This window comes from Astatotilapia calliptera, chromosome 9, assembly GCF_964374335.1.
Source record: "Astatotilapia calliptera chromosome 9, fAstCal68.1, whole genome shotgun sequence".
Classification (NCBI taxonomy): Eukaryota; Metazoa; Chordata; class Actinopteri; order Cichliformes; family Cichlidae; genus Astatotilapia; species Astatotilapia calliptera.
In genome coordinates this window covers 26,604,905-26,629,704 of record NC_137430.1, presented here as the reverse complement: position 1 = coordinate 26,629,704, position 24,800 = coordinate 26,604,905, and the positions used below count along the sequence as shown (strand labels likewise).

The window sequence follows — 24,800 nt, the reverse complement described above, 5'->3', positions numbered from 1 at the left end:
TTAGATTTAATTAATGTTCAAGTAATAGAAATGTTGATGTTTCAGCTTTCAATGTTGTATATTTGACCACATTTAAAAAGACAGCGTAAGATTTCTTTTAAGTCTCTGGCTGTTGTTTCTCCCTTTCACTACAACTCTTCTAGGCTCTTTACTCACATGTTGGTGATAATTAAAGTGCAAAGACCCTGGAGATGTCTTGAGAGTTTAAGCCTGTTTTTTGAAGTGGTGTTCAAAATGTGGCCCCAGTTTGACATCCTAGGGGATGTTTTATATTGGTGTTATAAGACCAGGTTTACTTGAGCAGGAGATACATGAAGGAGCCTTAAATGTCTAATGAAGAAACATATACTGCCCTACACTGAGGAGAACTAGGCTACCATTGGTGTGACATAATTGTCACCACTCTCTAAAGTTTATTCTCTACTTGGGTATATTTTAGGCCAGTTCAACCCACCTGCAGACCTATTCATAAAAGCCCAATTGAAGTCAATGTGATCACAGACCAGCTGATCATCAGAAGATCTGGTGCCTAAGTTCAGTTGGGATGGTTCTTGAGTCACCTTACACAACACTGATTATAATGCAGATTTAGGGAGGATGAGGTGGAGGTGCGATGGATGGATGTGGACACATACTGGCATTCCCAAACTCTTTGGCAAACCAGTGCTTTTAAATTTATAGCATTGATGCAAGCGAGGGAGACTCCTTTAGGCTTCTGTTCCATATTATTTCTTGAGTTATTTCTTGGCTGACTTGTTTCTCTGATCCCGTGTGCAGTGCTTTGCTGTTTCTGGAGACTGTTTTCACAGCTTAAACCTAGATTTTCTTTGTAGTGATTAATACATCACTCAGGACACTTTAACATGTTTCCAATTAGTGCTGGAAGACTTGCAGATTTTCTTTTCCATTGCAACTGGATACCAGTAAAACCTCACAATGTACGTATTGACAGAAAAGCTCTGCACTCAGTAGCACTGCATAATTAAGCGAGTGAAGATGATGCAATGCTGAGCATTGGAAGGTGCATGTCATAGATGACAGTCATTGCCAATTATCTCTGAGATCCTCACTTTATTAGTTTTCATGCTATGCTTCAGACAGACAGGCCAATATACCATCACTGCTTTCGTCAGTGTGCTGGAATCCAGATTAGCATTTTGCAGTTATCTGTAAGGATAGCTTGACCTGTGTAAACCACAAAGACCCCCATGTCACAAGAGCAGCATTGTCCAGGCTTAGCTAAATGATTACAGGGTCTCGTTACCTAATGTGGCCCTTATGGAGCTTAGTGGTCTTGCTTATATTAGGAATTAAACACAACCTATGCTCCTGCTGGCTTAAAACAATGTGTGACCACTTTTAATAAGCATGTCCTCTTAAGAGATAAATGGAATATAATCGCGTGGGAATGAAAACAAGCTCTAAATGTGCTCTGCATCCAAGCTGAACTGGTGTTGATGTGTGTGAGGAGGTGGGTGGTGCTAAAACAAATTTTCAAAAATGTGATTTCATTGTCCAGTTTCCTTTACTGTAGATCCTGCAGATGTTGGGTGAGCCAGAGGCTCCATTCTCAGGCTGTTTGTGTTCTTGCCATATTTATAATCCTCTGCCATGATTCACTTTTTCAAGACAGGGGGAAAAAAGCAGAGTGTGCTTGCGCACGCTGGCTCACTTGCCCGAGAGAGCACCAGGGACACATATTTCCAAGCTGCATGTTGTAAATATCCTTAAACAGAGCTGTCGCTGTGGCAACATTCACGTTTCTGTGCATGATTTCAAAAAGGAGAAAATGATATAATCCTTTCTCTTAGTGTGAAATAGTGCAAACTGCTTTTCTTAGCTATGTCTGTTACTAATGTGTGAGAATGGTTTTCAGCTGGAAGCATCAGAACTAAAAGCTGGAAACACAAAGAGAAATTCCATGACTGGAACATTACAGCATCTGTCAGTGAATGAATAAATAAGTTATGTATTAAAGTTACATGAGTCATTTGAACTAACCAAGTGGCTAAAAAGTTAAGCCAACATAGCAGTGCCAAAAACTGCAGTTCTTTGAATGGCTAATTTAAGCTAGCCCCAAAAGTGAGTCAGTTTTCAGACTCCCATGTTATCATGTCCAGGTCTGCAGCAAACGTTTATATATAAAACAGCTTTAGTATACAATATATTGCTAATTACCATCCGTCATAACATTTGTGAGAGAGATGAATGTACAATAGTCACTTTTTTAAAGCCTTTTAAAGATTTTGTTATCTTTCAAGGTTTTCTTGTAGTGCAATAATTTCACAAAATGATTGCTGTGCAGGTAATTGTGGTTAAAGACGCTTGATACAGTATGTGCCTGTGTGATGAATCTTCGTAACGCAACGTCCTGACATGAGCTGATAACTTGGAGCGGTCACTTCAAGGATCCAAAAATCCAATATATGGAAGGCTACACATGCTCAGGGTTTTAAAAATGGGACATTGTGTTGAATGTGTAGACGTATAGATTTTCTATTAAATTTGAAGTTAAATATGTTGAGAACACCATTTTGAAAATCCCATTAATAAGTAAAGAAACTCTTTACTTATTAAAGTAAAGAGTTTAATAAGTAAACTCTTTAAAATAAATTGTAAAAAATAAATGGTTTTACAATTTATTTTACAAAAATAAATTGTAAAACCACTTTGGTCCAAGATGAAAAGGATCCAAATATCAGCCCTATTGTTTTCATATCCAAAATAATAATAAATGAATACCTGCCAGGGTACTCCCTGTTTTCAATCTTCACTAATGAGTGCATATGCATATATAGAGTAGCAACTCTGTATGTGCACTTGCACATGCATGGGTTTATATACGTCAAAATGAGTACACGCATGCAAAGCTCTCCAGCTGGTGTCCACATGGTAATTATTGTCCAATGATAATGGTTTTAATTATCTGAAGCAAAATAAACGTCCAGGACAGTGAACAATGAAGGATGATAAGACAGTGTGGCTGATGATGTGAGTATAAGAGAATGTGGTGATTACACTGAACTTGGTGCTGAGGGTAATTATAGTGATCAGGGTGATTATGATGAAGACAATGGTGGCGATGATTATCACAAGATTATTGTCATGATGCAAGTCCTTAGAGAGGTTAAAGGGTGTTGTTAGAAGTATATTACCGATATAGGAAAAAATAGGGTGGGGGATGACTGTGGTTTGCACACATGACCCACATTTGACTTTTGTATGAAGCTGTTTTGAATGAGAAAATGTTGAGCCAGAAGAAAACCTCAAGTTTAAATATATAAACGTGTTGCAAAATAAAACAGAATTTAAAAGAGATTGATTCTCACACCAAAGCAAAGCATTTTTTCTCCTGGTAAACACAGGCCTGTTTTCTGTTTATCTCATATTTGCTCTGTGAAGGTCATCAGGGTAATGAGGTTAGACTTGCATCAGAGTAACAAACAGGGTGCAATAAAACAAGCAACTTTTACTGACCTCAAGATTATCACTGGCAAAAGAACCAAACGATAGATTCAATTTAGGTCACTCAAGTATAAAAGAGTTGATTTAACTCACTGAAATGTCAACCTTTCTCCAAAAACTACTTTGGTGTTAAACCACCAAAGATTGGTTTTGTAGCTGGAGGCTTAGCTGCACAGTGCTGGATATATTTCCTGGGGAGGTATCATGATTTGTCAGTGTCAGATGAAGACTTCAAGTGTGATGAAAACAATGGAAATGGAAATAAATCTTTGTGGAAGTACCAGGCTTCTGTAGCTCCTAATTTTAGCTGGAAGCCGCTGGATTATTGCTGCATTAACCAATAAAAAGAGGAAGATCTCAGTGTAACTCTTATTAATCCAAAAGCCTTGGTTTCATAGTAGCTGATGAAATTCACTCTATTATATGACAATAAAACCTGTAGATCCAGTCTTAATCATAGTTTTAATAATACATGCATGCTGACACTGACTATAAGGAAGCATTATGTAATAGCAATATGTAATATTTCCACATCCATTTGGTCTTGATTCTGACTTGATGAGATCCTGGTTTGGCTCCAGTTTTGATGTGGGTCATCTAGATTGTGGGCTTGAACAGAGGTAACATGTCAGCTTTTGATTATTAAGACTGTTATTAAAACTACTTCATAGGGAGATTCTCAGCCCTGTCCAACTGTGATTTCATAGCTAAGCAAAAAACCCCTACATACAACATTTGAGGCTTTAAAAGTCTGTAACATTTTCCGATTAAAATAATAAATGTCCAGTTTCCATCCACAAGATGACATAGCAGACAAGTGAGTCAACTCATAAAATACTGAGCTTGTATTTCTTGGGAAACATCACAACAGCGAGGTCCGAGCACAAAAGCTGTCACCAAAAAGGAAACAATCAGGTGATATCACTCTGACTACCACCGAATGTTAAGAGAGGCCAGCTGTTTCTTTGACCACATCCACGTGTTTATAAACCGTGACAAATTTGCCAATGGGCCGTACGAGGTTACACCGTATAAATAATGCTGCCTTTGCTTTTTTATGCTGCAATGATGTGCTGTAACTGACACGTGTTTTCCTCTGAGATGTTCAACTCACATGAAAATGAATTAACTGTTGGAAGCACTGCCATAACAAATCAAACGTTTGCTTTAGCTTGCTAATGCACTTAGTCTTGTATACCTTTTGGTTTTGGCTCAGGAAAAGTTTAGCAAATCACATCAGAATTCTAGTTTGTTTCAGTTCAAGACTGCCTTTTATAATCTAAAAGGCAAACATTACATTATTTCCAGTACTACATAGCAAAAAGATGCGCATGCACAGAATTCAAACCATGGTTGTGCAGGTTATGAAAAAGACCAAATATGCTCACTAGTTTTTCTTTGAACTTCATGGGAAGGTGACCAAATAAACAGAAGAAAATCTTGCACATGTCTACCTTCAAGACTTTGTGACAAAACACCTATCTAACCACAAACTGCACGTTAAAAATGGCTGTACAAAATCCACAAATTTCTGTACTTTTCACACTTTAAATCTGCACTTCTAGAAGTTGTTTCTGCAAACTATTACATGTATCGACCTGTCATTTTGTCTTCTGTTACTTATCCGAGTGTGAATCACATCAGTCCAAGCAGTGATACCCAAACATCCCTTTCTCCAGCCACTGCCTCCAGCCTTTCCAGGGGGTCTTCGAGGTATTTCTAGGTCAGCCTAGAGATGTAATTTCTTCACTCTGGGGTCTCCTCCCAGCAGGATATGCCTGAAATGTCTCACCTAGTCGACGCTGAGGAGTTATCCTAAACATTTAGACACTGGAAAATGACCTATTCACCCTCTTTTATAGTCATTTAGGCATAAGACTATGTGGCCTCATGTGTCCCTTCTTGAGATAAGAGTTGAACCATTCTTGTGGCTGTTTACACTTTCCTATGTCAGCAAGCTCAAACCGATTCAAGATGTACTGTGGCTTGTTTTTGTTGCAGTGTCTGCAGCCCAGGTTATTACTGTTTACTTCCAACTTCCATATTTGGTCCACTGTACCAACTGCTGTCTTCATCTGGATTGTATTTCATTCATCACTTGTGACTGATTGTCATGTGGTCTTGATCTTGTCTTTTTTGATTTCTTTTTCTAATATTCTCATTAAAATCTTTCAAAATGAACACGAGACCATGAAAACGCAGCTACAAAGACACTGGCTGTGTGCTGCTGACAATAACACTTTGAGGAAAGCTGCTATACAGCCTGTATTGGGGCCTCTGCAAGTGATCCAAAAGAAACCCTTAACTAAAAACACATGCATTATCCTGGAGGGTAAACAGGAATAGCTAAATTTGTCCTGGACAAAACAAGCCACTATTTTAAGTGGCAGTCTGTGTGGGATGAGATGAATGACTTCAAGGCATGAAACCTGACAACAAACACAGGATGTGTTAAGTATAGCAAGTTTCTGTGTGGGAAGATAAAGGTGTGATCGCTAATGTCACCTTGACCTCCCTTCTTGGTTTTTAAGTCTTTTTTTTGGAAATTGATGGAGCATGTTGGCAAGTTCAAATTCCTAAGATAACTTATCTTTACTAAACCTCTCATTAATTCTTATCTGAACATCCATTGTCGCTCCTTTAAATCAAAGCTTTGGCCATCAAAGGGTTTTTTTCATCCTCAATACTGGAGCTGCAAACACTTTGTTGGATGTTGTCAACTGTTTTCTTTTCCTTGGTCTTTAATCCAGCACTGGATGAAGAGGATCAAACAGCTCTGCGCTTTGACTCCTTTACCGACTGTCGCTGCTGTTTGTGTCTGGAAAATATCAATACTCTTATTCAATATAAAATAGATTGTTTTTCTTAATGACATTTAAGAGAGAGAGAGAGAGAGAGAAAAAGAAAAACACAGATTGAAGACGTCCGTACTTTGTTATGACATTTTGTTCAGCTTTTCCCTTAATGATGAATTCTATTATTCCCAGGAGTTTGTCTTTATAGTGCTACTAGCAGATCAAAGTCCTTCCTTTTTCCGTGCGAAATCTCTGCAAAGTCTAATGTGCATGAAAATCACAGATACAGACAGTCCTTGTGGTCACACAATTAATCCCATGACAATTTTTTTGCCCAAAATTATTCTGACATGTGGTTTTGTTTGGGAAATTCCTTAAAATTTGGCTGATTTTTTTTTTTTTTAAATTTTTGCATCACTTGGTATGAATTCTGTTTCTGTTGGGTCAAAATGTCCCACCCCTGCTATAGATTCCCATAAACCCTTTCTTTTGGCAGCATATCTCAGAGACTTGCATTAATAGACTTCTATGTAGTACACTACTAGTGTACTGTGTAAATGTTGACAATATAGTGCTGCCTGAGATCACACAAGTTGTGCACAAAGTCACATTATGACTGAAGCCTTTAACCATGATTGCCATGCTGTTTAACTTATTTTAGAAATGTTTACAACTATGTATGCTACAGATACTGCAGCTTACTGTAGTGTTACTGTAGTATTACTTTAGCACAGATTTATCTAGGATGTTGAAGATAAAATGCATATTAACCAAAAAACAGCAAAACAACGTTGATAGCTAGCTAGAAGTGGTATCGCCATGAACATTAGCTATGTATCTTCCCTACTAGCTGAAATTTAGTTGTTGGTCTCTATCCTTTTGCTGCTTTTGGACTGTTGTGTCTTTAATATTCAGGCACATGTAGCCATGAAGCCAACAAGGAGGTACAAAAACTGTACGTTTTTATGTTTTGCAGATATAAGACCATGTGACATGAACTTGTTAGCCATTCTGGATGTGTGACAATCACAGTGACCATGTACGATCAAGTGAGAAAGACACCAGTCACACAGGCCTAGAGACTGGTCCTTAACCAGTTGACAACCACCGGTCATGTGGGAAAAATGAGTATTCCCAGTCCGGTTGTGATTTGTTGCTAGAGGTTGATGGCAGTCCTGGGAAAATAATTTCCAAAGCCCCAGGCCTACAGACAGCCAATCACCGAGGGAAAATGTGTATTCCCCAACTGGATGACTGAGAACCTTCACAGACATGTATTTCCCAACCAGATTGTGATTGCTTTGGTTGCTACCACTACTAAGCTATGTGCACATGACATCACACAAGAAACCCCAATATGGTAATGAGACCAAAGATGTCACTGTGGCTGTGTCTAGTTTTTATACAGTCTAAGCTGTGAACACACATATGCAATCAAAGTAGGTACTGTAGGACCCAACAAAGAAGTGTGTTAAATGTACTTTTTTTTTTAACTGTGGCCAAATCTTAAGTGACATCCTGGTTGACCATTCATGGGTTGTGCATCACTTCTGCTGTAGATGCTACAACTGGATTTCTTTGATTGGAAGGTAACTGAAAAAATATTAAGAAAAATCTTCTTTTATGAAAACCCCTGTTATTGAAGTACCTTTGAGAAAGTACCTTTGCTGTCTGTCCTTGAAGAGCTGTTTAATGGCAAAAGCCAGAGAAAAAAACTTGCTCGGCAGTAAGTACTGGAACATCACAGTAGTTAAGTATGGTTATAGCTATAAACAGATGTTGCTGAACCACAATACATTATGTGTTTGTGTATGTTGCATAAAGTATGACTCAGAATCTAAACCTGTAAGTCTTGCTGTGTTCGTGTAGGCAATGGGATGATGAAAGGCTGTCGTCAGAAGGGCTTAGAGGTGAATCAAAACTCCAATTAATGTCAATGTAATGTGGTCTGAATCGCCATGTTTATTTTTCTGGGAGAGGCCAGCTTCCTGGCTTTTGCACTACAGAAGGCCAATGGGTGAAAACATGGAATTTCTAACAGTATGGAAATTGTCCGTCAGGCCGGAAAGATACAGTCGAAACAAGCAGGTGTCTGTTCAGCTGTGTGGGGACGAGCGAGAAGGCATGCCCTGTCATAGTGCAAAGGAGCATCTGAGTCTGTGATGAAGTCATAGAGTGAACAACTGCATTGTGTCTCAAAAACATGCTTGCATGTGAGGATTGGGGGTGTCATTAATGTACCACAGTGCTTTTTCTGTATGGATAGCAATGAGAAAATTACTGGGTTTTTGTTTAGTAGTGCATACTTGCCTGTATAAGGGGATGTTGTTGTATAGGTATGTAGCACATTGTTACCGTGTGTGCTGCAGGAGGAGGGCATTTGTAATGACAGAGGAGTCATCAGTGAGGATAGATTTATGAGGCATCCTTTCCTTTCCAGTTTTCCTTTCCTTCGCTCTAAAAAAAGACCACCTTTACCCTCGAGCTTGTTTCCTGCTTTAAACCAGGATGATGATGTTAGTGAAGATAAGAATGTGTTGCTCATTCATTCTGAGCCAATTTGTTCCATCAGCCAAGGGGACTGAAGGTGGCACTTTAACATCGACTCTTTAACTAATCATCCGCAATTGTTGAAAGGGTAGTACGTTTCCGTTCACTCCAAAGTGACCGACATTTATCTGCTGCTGGGACCGCCTTCACTCTTCTGCAAAGGCTTCACGCAGGATTTTGGCTGCAGGGATCCTCTCTCATTCTGACACAAAAGAACAAAAGTAAAGTTGGGCTTTGATGATGGGCGATAAAGCATGATGCTGTTGCAATTCATCCCAAAGGTGTGTGATTGAAGTAGGGCTCTGTGCAAGCTATTGAATTCTTTCACACCAAATCATGCATTATCTCTGTGTTATGCAGGACGGAGGTATGGTATACATATGGTGTCTACATATGTTTGGTTGTGTAATCCAATTTGTTTTGCTTTTTTTCAATTTTTTCTTATCTTTGCTCACGCTTGGCAGACTTTAAGTAGGGTGTACTGAGTCACAGTTCAGCTGTTGTACTGGTATACTGTCCCAGCCTTGAACCTCCATGGTTCTTGCCTCCTGTCTAGCTGATAGATGGCTTGTGGTCATCAGCACAACAAAAAAAAAAACAGACTTCAAAGAACTTCTCATGTTTAAACTCGTCACCGCAGAAACCTGAACTTTGAATACTTTAACTTTTCTTGCCTTGTTCTTGTGTTTACCCCATGTAAACACCACCTGCTTGATTCCTAAAAGGAAGCCTGCATGATGCCTTTTTTTGATGAATTTCACTGAAATTAGAGCAGGATGGGTGTTTCTATTTGCCACCCCGAAGTGTAACATTGTGAGATCAGTATAAACACAGGCAATGGTGAGAAGTCGTAGAAGAAGTATTTCCTGGAGAGAATCTGTAGGGAGGATCTCGATTATTTCACAGTGGGTGGTGGGATTAGCGGCGGTGTCTGTGTACACTCAGCTGGTCTGCAGCTGGGATGTTTGTGAGCACGCTGTCGATTCACTTCCTGAAACTCGCAACACAAACCTAGCTGATGGTTTGGTTTCAATTTACCTTCATTGTCTCACCTCCACTGGCAAGTAAACATCAACAAACATCTGTCTCAGTTTCAGGCCCTCTCTTCTTGAGTCTTTCATGCCATTTCTCTCTATTTGCTTTCTTTAACATGCAATCATCAACAATAATAAAAGAAATGGTCTGTGTCAGTTTCTCACTTTGGTTTGTGGTTTGCTCTCTGCTGCTGTTCTTGGTCTTAAGCTCTTATTAGCACTCCTAGTGCCTATGTTGGTGCACGTGCTACACTATTTCTTTCATGCCTCGCTAAAACCATAAGTATCTTTCCATCATTTTCCATCAAAAATAAATGAATAAATAAATAAGTGACAGTAAATCTGTTTTGTTGCAGCATATGAGGTGGTTTAAGAGCAGGCAAGATACAATGAACAATGGATATGCAAGCTTAAGGATCATTTCCACATTTACAAAGAAAAAGTGTTTGACTGGAGCTTGGTTGTGGGTTTTAAGTGGGCTACTTTAGAGGGCAGTAAACATAACCCCAAGCCTGTGTGCTCTTACAAATCAAGTCAAACATCTAGAATCTGATTTCTTCAGTTGTTCCAGCTTTGACTGAAGTCTTGGGCTTGTAATGAGTCACATTTGTTTTGTACATCTCTGGCTGAAATGTATTGAACGATGGAATTTGTTTTTCTTGTATCCGGCATCATTTAAGCTCAAGGCGTGTCCACACTTATTGCGTTCTCTGCAATTTTTGTCAATCAAGTGTAATTATAAAACATCTGAAATGGTCAGAACATTTTCTGATACTCCCACGGGGCTTCTAAATGTCCATACAAAATGCTCGAGTGTTGATGAGGACGAGCACTTGGGTGTTCTCCATTTCTGTGTGCTCTGTCATCCTCGCCAGTGCTAGATTACCCATAATTCTGTAGCACAATGCTGCCCTCAGTTCTGAAACATTTAAGATGACCCCATTTTAGTCTGAGCAGAGAAGTGTTTGTTTGATTATTTCTCCACCAACTTATGTGTTTTAGATGTGTTTGTCCACTTTTGATAAAACTGCACTTCGTACTTGTATCACCACAGTTTGAAAATGAGAAATATCTTTTTTGCTGTCAAGCAAAGCAATCCAAAAGCTAACATGAATATGTTTGTTAACTAAAAGTAGTTCTATTTAGCCTTAAAGCTTTTTAGCTTTGCTATCACATTCTGATTATCCTCAGTGTTGGGTTAAGAGATAAAACACAAGGATACAGTCACATTTTCTTGTTATTTTAAACCAGTGGTTCTTAACCTTGTTGGAGGTACCGAACCCCACCAGTTTCATATGCGCAGTCACTGAACCCCTCTTTAGTGAAAAATAAAATATGATATTTTTCAAATTCAAGACATAGATATGTTTTTAACTGGTGCACAAAATGAGCCGTGCATGCGTGCCTGAGATCAACTCACCGAACCCCTAGGGTTCGATCGAACCCAGGTTCAGAACCACTGTTTTAAATATTTGTTGATTAAGTATGTAAAGGCAGTGGAACTCTATGCTGCTAAAGTTCCTAATTTTAGTAATTTAAGGTTGATTTTGATGTGAAAAACCAATCTTTAATAATTCTTTTGATTAAACCCTTTGCTAGTAGTATAGTAGCAAAGAGGCTTGGACAGAAACTTCAAGTACTTCTCTAGGTGACTTTGGAGACGTTTGTTTTTCTTCTTCTTCAGGTCTTGGTTGAACAATGCTGTCATCACTCAATGCCTCAGGCAACATCAGACATCCCAGGCTGGTGCCCAGACCCCTAAAGCTTTCAACAGCTTCTTTTGACCAGAGCAGAAAGAAAAACATATCAATCTTCCAAAAAGGTTTCTAACTCAAGAGCAAGTTCAGCCCCAGAGAACAGTCTTGATGTTTTCACTGCACTTAATTGAAAATGTCTACCTTTTAACTATAATTGGCCAGGCTTTTAGATCAACAAGAAACCAGAGATGACAACGTAATTGGGGTCATGAGATTACTTATCAAATTTCGGGTCAGACAGAGCAGTTTTGTCAGTGCCATAAGCCGTCCATTGTGTCGCTCCCAAACATTTCAACAGCCTCTCATAGCAAAGTGTAGAGGAAAAACAGCAAAGCAGATCCGGCCGTTCCACATAAATTTAAGCAATCATTAGTTACTATGTTGTTCTTTGATTCTACAAAACAATGCCATTTCCTCGATGTTTCACCACCTTCTTTTGTATTTCATTCAATTTTAAGTCAGAACGGGCCACAACGCCCAAATGTGGGGTTTTTTAGGCACAGTCACCATTTTGCAGAATACGTGGTGGATAATTTTTAAAGAGCAGTAAACTCAGTTTATATCGATACTGGAGCTGCTTTCACCATATTTTCATGAAATAATAAGCAGTGTTTTTCTGTTTACTCAGCATGAATAGTCACGGCATGAAGTAATCTTTCCACCCAAATGGACCTCCTTCTATTGTGACGTCTTTACCCATGAAAGCACAATGAAACTTGGGAATGTGGGGAAGTTACAGGCAATGGTTTTACTGGAAGGATCGTGGTTGTTAGCAGGATGTATTTGGCAAGCAGAGCCTGAAATTAACTGCAACAGTGAAATGCTGGTAAATTGTGCCTGTGGTTTGTCAGGCAAACCTAGTGGTCTGTCTGGTCGGAAGTTACATAGTTTTTAACTAGATGATTCTATTATGTTGTAATTTTTAATCCGAATCAGCTGCACAGCTAGCATAAAGTTATTTTTCTGATTTCCTCTCATTCTGTAGAGATCGAGCAAATATGTCTTTCTCCAATGTTTCAAAGAGGAAGTAAAATCCTTCGCATTGTTCTGACTGAACTGTAATCAAAATCAAATTCTCCACTAACTTCTTTACTACTTTAGTTTTTAAATTTTCATTTATTGACCATTACAAATGTCAGTATCAATATGGCAAATTGCTGGCAAATTGGTTGATCCTGGCAAATTGCTAGTATGGCCCAATATTTCAGCCTTGCTGATGCGAGTCAGGCTTTACTAATGTTCATTCTTCTTGCTTTCCTCATTCCAAGGTCTAAAGTCTGGCAACTCATACTGAGCCCCTATCCTAATATATCAAGTCTTCTTTTGTGTACTTAAGGGTTACTTGACAATTCTATAGTTCATAGCAGGCAGAGAGAGATCACAGAACATTTTTTTAGGCTAGTCTTTCTCCTGGACCGTCATAGGGCATCAGAAATACATGATGGATTGTTTAGTCACAACTAAGTGATAAGAATGGATCTCAGTTGTTTCATACACCCTTTTATTATCACTGAGAGCTTTCTCATCAGATCAGGTCAAATCTGATCAGACTGGAAGAACTTAGATCATATTTACATCAAAGCATCTCATAAAAGCATCCCATAATAAGAGCTGCATAGTCATATAGCAGCAAATTCTTTGTGATTTCATATATTTCCAAACTATCCTGACAGGTATTTTGGATTTTCAACATTTGTTACCAATTTGGATGTAGCGTCAGTACAAGGCAGAGGGGCTGAAACCAATTTGCTTTACTAACCTATATTTATATACATTTCATGGAGTAAACTGCTCCATGAAAGACTGGAGCAGTTTGAAGGGCACTCAGAGTTGTCATCCTCTGCCAAGGCTAATGCCATATCCTGTTAGTTTTAAACAAAGCAATCTGGATCCACACCAAAATTAAACAGTTTCTTCCTTTGCCCATGTTCCACATCTCGAACAAATCTCATGAATTATGGTTCATTAGTTTTTGCATAAGCTTGCTGACAAACAAAAGGCATTGAATACTTATTTTCACCTTCATTTTGCCTCGCACTTGGAATCTAGGGAGAAATACACCTGTGATTATTTATGGCAATGGCTGGCGGTAAAATCAAAACAAAGTTGACAACTTAATCTTCCAATATGTCAAACACTGACATTGCAAAGTCCCATTCCATGATGAATCGCAACATAAAGCCTGAAGTCTGAAATCCTGAAGATTTGTTTTTTTCAAGACTCTGTATGTGCAAATCACACAACATCGTCATGCTGTCAGTTAGTCTTGGATGAGGAAGTCACGTCCAGGTCAGATGTTAGGATCAAAGACCTTGTCAGAGGGCCAGCAAGCACTTGCGGATTTTTCTAAGCTTTTAACAGCTATGTGCAACCTCCTCTGTTATAGAGTGACAGAGGAGGCCAGTTTCTAATTTTGGAAAGCTTTACACCCATGCAAAAGTACACACAGTTAGCACACACAGCTTTGCTGAACTAAGGCTCAGTTGTAACATTTGCTTTTGGATTAGGTTACATTAACAATAGCTCCATAAGTCAACTGGATTCATCTGGCAAGTCTAAGACTCTTTATTAGAGAGGTGAAATAGTTGTTTTAGGGACACAAACTTACATTTTGGGGATTTGATTTCCCTTTCAAGATAAAAAATTCCCCATATGGTATGGAAAGCTAGTCATTATAAATGTTTTACCAAATATTCATTACAAGATTTAAGTTTATTTGAAAAAAGAATATACGCTAATTTCATCTTATAAAATGCATTAGTCTTTCCATCTGTTGCATTAGCATCCACTATATTCTGTTAAAATCTGTCAGTTTTTTTCTTTTTCCCTCTTCTTCTTTTTTTATTGAGAGCTTATTGAGATACCAAAGGTCTCAGTGGATTTTCATGGACACACTGACAATATGGAACATAAAATGTGTCCAAAGCTATAGCCTTGGCTGTAAAAAAGGAGCCAATGTATCCATCTTGCTGAGGATCAGCTGAAGCAGACGCAGTACAGGCTCTCGGGTATTTCAGGAGCTTGACTGATTTAGTGTAGCCACTGGTTGCACCTGCACTGCTGGGAAGGTGGTTATGAGTTTATTTTTACACAAAATCCCAAATCTGTGTACTCTTATATACAGTATCAGAGGTGAAGAAGAGCAGGCACCTGGGAAATAAGGGGAACAAAACTGCAAGATTGAAGCCTTATTTCCACACCTTTTACTCACATTTTATTCACTCTTTGTCTCATCCTGCCCTTTGCTTGATTTTTATTTTCAAACACAAGAAGATTGTCCTATCCTCTTCTCCGTCTTCTCACAGTCTCTTTTGCAGATCCATGTTAGATTTAGGGTAAATTATACCATCTGTCATTTCTAACCCTTGTTTGCAACAAACAAAATCCGTCTTCATACTGCATACAGTTGTCCTTAAAAAGACTCAGACACCCTTAACATTTAGGAGAAAAGTGGAGATACACTAAAAAAACAAGCCAATGAGCTCGACCTGCTTTTGACCTGACAAATGATGCTAACAGCTGCTGAGTGTTCTCGGTTATTGTAAGACACTGGGGTCAAGGATTGGGGTCACTTCCTCCCCAGGATGAACCTGGACTGCATTTTGACCCAATTTAGCAACTGTTGGGATGCAAAACAGCTGCATGGTTGTTTAATCTGAAACCTTTTTTTTGATCCACAGTGGATTTTTGGTGTGGTGCTTTCTACTGTAGACTTAAAAAGCGATCACTTAGCAACTGAGCAAAGAGGAAAGATCCACCTGAATAGCTCTGTCTGAGAGTTTGTTGCACAATTTAAAACATTGGTTACAAAGTAGTGGAATAATTGCAAATCCTCACATCAAACACAATAACTTAGAAAACTTTGCAGATGTCTGAGGGAGAGCTTAGCTCTTTGGTAATGCAGAGAGAAGGCATATGGGAACTCAGAACCACTCAGAAGCTAGAGAGAGACACTTGCATTCAGCCCTCCAAAAAGCAGTTTGTTCAAATTGATTGAAAAGAAGTTGTGGGGTTCACAAAGGAGTAGGCAGGACCTAACCTAAAAACTAGTCTGCATTTTTGATACAGCCTTCAGATGACAGTAAATGGCTGCAATATATAAACGTGGGTCTGCAAAGCTCTGCGTATAACCTACGAGCTATCTGTGTTGTACCATGCTAGGACCTTGAATTCACAAATAAACACCCTGAGACCAAGGTTTGTGGGTTGCTCACATACCCTCTTTCACAGATGCCCATTCATTTAGACAGGTTATACACTCCTGGCAGATGCTAAATCCAGCAGCACCCATGAACTCCAAAAATTATTTATTATTATTATCTATTTATTCTTTGTCATGTGCAAAGCCTTTTGCATGACAAACACTGTCTTTTTTGCCCTTGTTTGTATGACAAACAGGAACCTCTTAAAGGTTCTGCTGACTAAAACTGCAGCTCTGTAGGTCTGTGACTGGAGTGGAAATAACTGAATAAACACAAGGTCATCTGGGTCAGCTGGGATGGTCAAGAGTCTTTAAACTGTGACAGTCCACCGGCGCCGCTGGATACAGCCACACTTAAGTCAGTGAATGGACTCGACTGCAAGTGGATTGGCCGACGGCCCGTTCTTCAAACTGTAATCAACAACTCGCGCTGCAGAGCTAAAGCAGATGGTATCGCTCAGACCTCCCCACCCACCCCGACACCCTCCCTCTGCAGGAACACTTTGGATAAGCTACATGAGTGTCCCCTGTGTGATGAATACAAACCTTAGCCTGCCTACAGAGCCTTGGCCTTCATCCCTGGAAAACAAGGAAAAGGCTTCTTAAGGGATTTCTTTATTGCTTGAGGAGCTGATATGGATGAAGATGAAAAGGTCACAGGGCTGTGTTCAGTTGCAGATGTTGATCCTTCTGAGTTTACAGTATGTCTTACTCGGTAATTTCATCGCAGTCACTTAACCAGGAAGCATTTTTCCATTCCTTGTGTCCAATTCTTGCTTTTCTTTTCTGACAGGAGGTGAGACAAACCACAGCAATGGCAAAAGGCTGCAGGTGATTAAGTGGGAAAGAAGCCTTTTACCTTCTCTTTGGCTTCTTTGAACTGATGATCGATTGTCTCCATCTTATTCATTCTTATCACTGCCTGTCTTCTTTCGTATTTTTCTTTCTCCTGCTGTTGCTCCTTCATTCGCATTTCATTTGAGAAACAACTAATACATAATTCTCTCTGCTTTATTTATGGTGAAGTGATACTTCGCAAAGGTAATCCTTGCACCGAACAGTAGACAATCTGGGGGAAAGCTGCCAAAAATTGACACTTTATTTTATTATTTTGACACGTTGGTCAGAGTGCAGTTTCTACAGCTGGTTAAACACAGCTTGGGGTAAGCCGAAACAACATGCCATTTACACGGAGCCCCGTGATATCTGAACCCTGCAGACATCCGCTTTTAACATCACACTGTAGTTGCTCTAATTAACTTAAAGCCGATGTGAGTCCATTCCTACCACATTTTTTCTTGAAGCAAAGACAGGACAAGACAAAAGTTTAATACTGAGTCAAGCTTTCTTTGATTGCGGTGTTGCTGTGTGCTGCATCAATTTTTAATGAAGTCTAAATGCCTTCATGTCATTCAGGTGGATATCAATGCTGTGTGTGGAAAAAGCCAGATGAGGTTCTGTTGTATTTGGTCCTCCTGTCTCACTCCCAATATTGTGATAGGTTTTTATTTCTCATAGAATTTATTTGCCACCATGTGTTATCAGCATAAAATATCATTCCACCTATTGAGGATTTTTAATGATTCCGAGAGTTTTCTTAAATAAGCAACCTTAAAATTTGGCAAGACTGCTTGTCGGGAACATTATCTCTCTCCTGGCTGTTTTTGGCATTTTCAGTCAGACAAATATGTAAAGAGAGGGTAATGAATTTGACTGTTGTGAACAGTACTTGAATATCACTCGCACAAAGGCTTTTTTTTTTAATTTTTTTTTTTTACATTGACTAAGGAGTCATAATCTTTTCTCTAGGAAGTTAAATTTGAACTTTTCCTGTCTTTTAAAACAAAAATGTGCCTCTCAACACAGCATGTAACCCTGGCGTTTCACTAAAAACTGACCTGACCTCGGGGGCTATAAGTGAAAAAGTGAGGGAAGAATTCATGAAATATTTCACTTTACAAAGCTGATACTGTTCTCTTGCCAATGCTGCCAAGTTGGTGCCCCATGTTGAGATTTAAGATAAAAAAAACAACTCTGAAGCAGCAGGGAGGTGGCCGCAGTGTTTTTGCATGCATGTGTGTTACAACTAGGACAGTGTGTACTTGGCACTGCTAACTTGACTGCACAACTATTTGTCTTTTGGCTCTCTTCAGCCCCGGATCTGCCAGCTTGTACAGACATGGAGAAAAAAGACCCTTATCAGTGACCCAGCTCCTGTCATGTCTTTTGACTTAAAAAGGGAACACTCCAGAGTCTTGAGTCACTGGTTCATACTCTGACCAAAACAGGTCCCAATCTGCAGGACACTCTCAATTCTTGTATTACAGAGCCAAATAGGTTTCTTAGCTTTCAACTCAAATGTTGGCAAATTTATCATTTTCATAGAAAAACAAGGTTTTTGAAGTCTAACATCTCGTGAATCGTGACCTTGTAAGCACATTCTGCTTTAACCTTCATGACCCCCCCTCCCGCTCCGAGATGCTTTACCCTGTTTTCATTAAGAAAGCACTGCATGCTCCTCTTCCACAGTCTTGTTTAGTCACACTTAGACCTTTTAACCTTTTGTAAAATATGCAGCAGTATTTCCACTAAACTCCACTTAAGCATCGGGCAGTCTGCAGCACAGCTTCTTCTGGACGGATGTTGATGTGATTTTTAATTATTGCCTCCTTTTGGGGAGACTAAAGGGCAAAAAATTTGCACTTTAGTTTCCGTAATGCATCCTAACAGTCAGCTATTTGTGTGCTTTGTGAATATTTAATGGATCCGGTGGTTACTTTGTAATGTGCATAACCCATTTGACTCAAGTCCACATCCTCTGCAGTTTTATGCTAATGCAAACAGTGTTCAAACTGAGCAATTTACGGGTGGCGCGTTGATCAAAGAGATGATCAAAAAACCTAAGTCAGTGCATCTTTAACAGCTTTCCGCTGTATACATTTAACATATATTAAGTGGGCCATAGTCCACAAAGACCACCGGCTGAGGAGAAGCTGGTCTGCCTCATTGCCCTGCTCCCCGAGATGAATTTTGGATGAAACACAAGAATGCGCTCCACTCACTCCTCAGCGCCTTGAACGCCGACTCCAGACCTCACTTTACCAAACAGACATAAGGCTCCTGTTGTGTCCATGTGCAAAGTGTGGGCTTTTTAAAAAAAACTTGTTAAAACAAGATTTCAGTCTGGTAATGCATTCACTTTTGCAGCTTATTTTCTCATTTTAAACTCTGTGTAAAACTGAGGTGAGGTCCACAAACTGGACACTTTTCACCTGCACAGACAATTGTCTTTATAAAGCTTTCAGACAAGCAGAAAAGCATCATGGTGTGTAGTCTCTGTAATAACGAATCACAGCTTGGTGGTTTTATTACTGCAGATGGCATCAACGGGGTTCAGGGAGAATGTGTTGCCTAATTTTGCTGCGGTAGGTACAGCGAGTCATTTCTTGGATTGCAAATTTTTGTTCACTGGGAACAAAAACAACATTTTTCAAACAAAACTGCAACACTTTTCAGTTCATTTCAGGACTGCATTATACTAACTGTGGCTAGATAAACGTGTTAAAAAGAGTTGTCAGTTTTGCAATTGTTTGCTGTAGATTTTCAGATGAAGCTGCCGCTGCACTCAACAACAGTCATCATCACTGAAGAAACAAAACTGGTTCTAAAACACGGTGTTTCCAGTCTGTATTACTGTATGTGACAAAATCCACTTATCATTAGCTCTCCATGCAGCCTATTTCCCCCTGGCATTATTATATTATTTTTGACTACTGTAGAATTTCCTTGAAAACATTCCTGGTTTGGGGTTCATTGTCCTCTGCCGAATGAAATAATTGCACTTTCTTTTATTTATCCTTTAATGGCACAGTGTTGTGTTTGAATTTACTCGAAGGCCAGGGCCTTTCTGTGTGGTGTTTGTTTCCTCCCCATGTTTGCGTGGGTTCTGGCTTCCTCCCACAGTCCAAAAACATTCATGTTATGTTAATTAGCAATTCTAAATCAGTCAAAGGTGTGAATTTGAATGGTTATCTGTCTCTGTGTTAGTCCCTCAATAGACTGACGACCTGTCCAGGGAGTATCTCTTGCCCTATGACAGCTGGTATAGGCTCCAGCCAACCATGATCCTGAATTGGATAAGCAGAAAAAAAACAGAAGGATGGATTCTCCTTTATCACTCATGGGAACTAGCAGCTTATGCCTGCATACCGAGACCGTTCAGACTGCACCAAAGTACCAGTGATGGCCGAAGCTCTGAGCAGGACTTATCTGAGGATGTGGGCAGAGGTTTTGTTTTAGATGCCAAGCCAAGAAGATAATGGGTCATGGAAAACTGATTTGTTATGAAATTCTGCACACAATATTTGGATATGATTACTGGTAACAATAAATTTGTGTAGGCAGGTCATTTTGTTTCTTCTCCAGCTGGATTACTGAAGTTTATTTCCTGCGCAGCTGCAACATGAGTACTTTGTGCATGTAATCAGCCACTGATAGGGAATTGCAGCTCGTTTACTCAATATCAGGCAACGCGTGTTGCATCCTGTTTCCTCTGTTATTTCAAAAGTTTCCAAAAATCTGAACAGGAAATTGCCTAATAATTTTGCTGTCCGATTCTCTCACTTGTCTGGTGGAGGCTGGCTCCACTGTACAGTCCTGTATGTTAATAAAAGTGATCAAATGGAGTCATAATAAGGGAAGCAACGGTGTAAAGGTTTTTTCATATATAATTAAAATACCAGTAGATACGCACATGGCTCTTTTCCATGAGCGTGGATGCCACGATTTATTCCGATTCCTGTAAACCATCTGGTTCGTCTTACAAGCTGCTGAAATTTAAATGGCTGTAAAAGCTGTTTCCATTTTATAGGATAATCAGCTGTGCTGTTGATGTCCTTTTTTCAGGGGCTATTAGAGCATGAACTCATTGTTGGCTTTATTGTGGAAAATATCTTGCCACTTTGAGGACAGCTGGAGCAAACTGCTTGTCATCATAACTTGGAAAAAAGTCAAAACATTAAATATTACACATTTTCAATAGTTTATGTCGTGTGATTTCGTCTTTTGCAAAGGTTGGTAACTTTTGCAAAAGTCTCTTTAGATGAAGAAAACTCCCTGGTCATCCTGACATTTTGGGGGGCTGGGAACAAGCTCCTTTCATGCCTCTGCTGTACATTAAAGCTGTAAGAGGTAAATCCCCCCTTTGGAAACCGCGTTTGGCTGTGATGTCTGTTTGCCTTTCTGAATATATGAAGGACTCTATTGTAACTGTGCTCCCTCATGGTTTATCTAGGGGGAATTTACAGTGCTCTGTTGCAATCCTGACTTTATACCTGCAGTAATGTACAGAAGGAAAACGGGATTACAGAACACTGACACTGAAACACATTTCTTCGTTTTAGTGCATCAAACAAGATTCGGTTTGGCTCTACAATAGACAGAAACCAAGCCTATATCTTTGTGGCTAAATAGCATTTGAAAGACTTTTCCCAATATTTGGGTGAATCCAGACTTTAAACAGTAGGAGACATTTTCCCATACAAATCATAATCTTCACAGTATTGTCTCCATGTGTGGCTTGTGGTTCGGTTGCTGCAGCGAGGTGCTTGCAACACCGTGTAATCCGTTTCCCCTCTGGGATCAATAAATAAAGATGCATTATCGACCACAAGCTGTCTGTTTCGGATAAACCTCGTCTGAAATGCCGCACTGAATTGAACAAATCTGGTAGCTTGCTGACTTTGAGGCATTCTTTGTGCATTAGTCTGTTCCTGTGCACACAGGCCTCCTTTTTTCTGAGCATCACATTCCTAACATACAGGAGAGCCACACATGCAGGTGCTACTTCATTCCTGAGACATACGAACCTCACATTTCTCCTTGAACACGACAGCCACATGTCCACGACACGCTTATCACTTTCTACCTCATTCTTTGGAGTTATGTCTCATAAACCCACAAGAACATGAGCGTGTCATTCAAGGGATTTGAGGGAGAATGTGGAGGTCACAAAGTCTTTAAAAATAAATAATTCGAGCATGACAATTAGATTTGGTGGAATGAACAACAGGATGTGCCCTTTTTCGAAGATTACAAACATAAATGTTACAAAAAGCAAAGTGCAATGTCTAAAATCAAGAGAGACACGCTTCCACACACATGCAGGCTTATTCTCTGTGTCAGATGTTGATAAAGAGAGAAGGGTCTTTATTTCCAACACCACCCTAAACAAGATCTATTGACTCATTTCTGCTGCGTTTTTCTTAATAGTGACACTGACCTGGTCTCACACCTGGCAGTGCTGTGTAGTCTCAGAGATTTTGTATTAAAAGTTGTGATACTTTTGAATGAAAGGATGTGAGATGTGACTTTTTTTTATCTAGCAAGACAGAGAGGGAAATCATGACTTAAAAGGTGGCCAAACCACACTTTATATTTGTGACAATGAGCGATGGATTAGCACTCAACCACCTTCCCAGTGAGCTCCTCCTCCCTCTGACAAGCTCCAGCTGTCTGTCTGGTGATAGTACTCCTTGTTGTGCTAGCAGCAGCATCAGTGAACTCAGTGTCGTGGTAACAGATCTGCACTTTTTTTCAGTCTTTGGTTAGAGTTGCCCTTCAGCTGCAGTAGGATTGGATAGCCAGAGAAAAACAAAGACCAGCTGATATCTAGGTTTTATCAAGGACCGCCACAACATCCCGAGCAGCCTGCTTGTAGGGAAACACAAGACGGGAACAACCAGAGCTAACTGGCTCTCATCAACATCTCATCGTTTCAAAATGAGATTGTAGGAAACTGATCGAGTTGTCTGAAACTAAATATAAATCCACTGCATGTGGGTGGTCTTCATTATATCTAGGAGGCCCAACCACTTGTAGTGTGGAAAAATAATGGAAATTCATGTTTATCTGGGAATTTTTTATACCCCTTTTCCGAATCAAACAGTTTTTAAGTAACTGTCAGAGTCCATAAAAAAGAAAGAGAGAATGTTTCTCTAGGGCCTGAATTTGATCCTTATATGTGACACTTTTTCAAAATGTTTTTTTAAATCTGAAAATCAGAATTCATTTGACTTTTATGTCACTCGCTTAACCGAACAGCCTTGCCAGGAGACTTATGTAGATAGATGTAGTTAAGTGCTCCTTCACATCCTTAAATTTTGGATGAAATCAGTTTCAGCAAAGCCAATCAGATCATGATCCAAAACCTCCTGGCTCTTCCCTCTGCATCCACACATACACCCATCCAGAAGAAGCAGCCATTGCTCCATAAAAAAGCCTTCATTAAAGGGCTGTCTTTCTCTATCCTCGTCCTCTCTGCCATGGCTTCTGCTGCACATCAACTGGAAACCTTCAGTGGCCTGTGTGTTTATGTCTGTACAACAGCATAAAGCAGGAGAAGTTGTCTTGTTGCTCATGTTGGTCAGTTCAGGACTGTGACTGGTTAACACTGGAATCTGACAATGACCACAAATCAACGTGAGCAGCAAAATCTGATCTGAGCATTAAATCAAACCCAAGCACTAAAGCTGGAAATATGACAAACAAACTTTTACAACAATTACCAGTCATGCATATCTGCAGTTGATTTCATATCTTTTGAATTAGCCGTCATTCACTTTAATATTTTTTTGGCTCTAGATTTTTTTTGTTGATGACAAAATTGTTAGCAGCTGTCTTCCTTTCATTTAGAGGAAAATCAGATATTTAATGTTTAAAACTCTGCTGGTGAGAGAGGACTCTCGCTGGGATTGTATGAGCCTTTCTCTGAGTAACAGTGCGACTCATTAAAGCTAAAAGGTGTGTGGAAAAGTGAAGGGTTAAAATGATTTCAAGGCGAGCTCGAGTCAGGGAGAGATGAGTGTTCTGTGAGATGTGTTGTGACTCCAAGCCACAGAGAAGTTGCTGTGTAACAGCAACGCCTTTCTAAGTGGTTGCATAAGGTTTGAGTATTTGTCATGGGATCATTGTGCTGAGAGAAGATTTTGTGCACATATATAATATGTGTCTGATCTGGTGAGGTTCCTGTCATAGCATGTGAAAAGATTTGAGTGGTTTGATTAGATTCTAAAGTCCTGGATCAGATGTGACAGCTCATTTCAAACCGTCGCAGACTAACTGACAGCTGATTAACTTTGACTGGCATCATTCAGACTGTATCCATCATCACCAAATTTTTGTGACTCCTAAGAAAATAAAAAGAACCATTTCAAGGTGCATCCACCCACCCACAATGTATTTTGTCAGTGTGAGAGTGTTCCAGTGTTTGCTGTTATTTGTCTAGCTGTGGGTGATGGAAGTGCCCTGACCCCATTATATTATAGAAGAGGTGTGAAAGTTGGCTTTAAGGGGATTTTTACATAATTATGAGAGTCTGTGTGTAAATGTGTGATTTATTAAACAGATGGCATCAGTTTAAGAAAAAAAGAAGCACAAAGCGTTACTTGGAGTGTTTCATTAACTTTTGCAGAGATCTGTGGTTTAATTTCATCAGTTTTTATTCAGATGGACTCCTATTTGCATATTTTGATTTCCATCCATCAGTCCATTTTCTTCCGCTTATCCAGTTCAGGGTCACAGGGGATAGAGAGGGCTGGAGTCTATCCTAGCTGCCGCAGGGTGACAGGCGGGGTTCATCGTGGACAGGTCACCTGCTTGTCACATGGCTAAGACAGAGAGACAGACAATCATTCACTCACCCACACTATGGCAAATTCATAATCACCAATTAACCTAACCCCATGCATATCATTGGACTGTGGGAGGAAGCCGGAGCAGCCGAACAAACCAATACAGACACAAGGAGAAGATGCAGACTCCACACAGAAAAGCCAGATGGTGGATTTGACCCAAGGAATTTCTTGCTGTGAGGCAACGGTGCTAACCACGGCGCCGCCATGCTGCCCCCATATTAAAATATCAAAATCTCCATGACATGACATGGATATTTGGATTCAAGCAGCAAATTCACTTAGGAGAAAAGACTATATTATTGTAC

At 39.7% G+C, this 24,800-nt stretch overlaps 1 protein-coding gene across 5 annotated transcripts in view; it reads left to right on the top strand.

The window, feature by feature from the left end:
- LOC113029322 (collagen alpha-1(XV) chain-like) overlaps positions 1-24,800 on the top strand; it is a 122,247-nt gene that overhangs the window by 64,139 nt on the left and 33,308 nt on the right. The window lies entirely within an intron of this gene.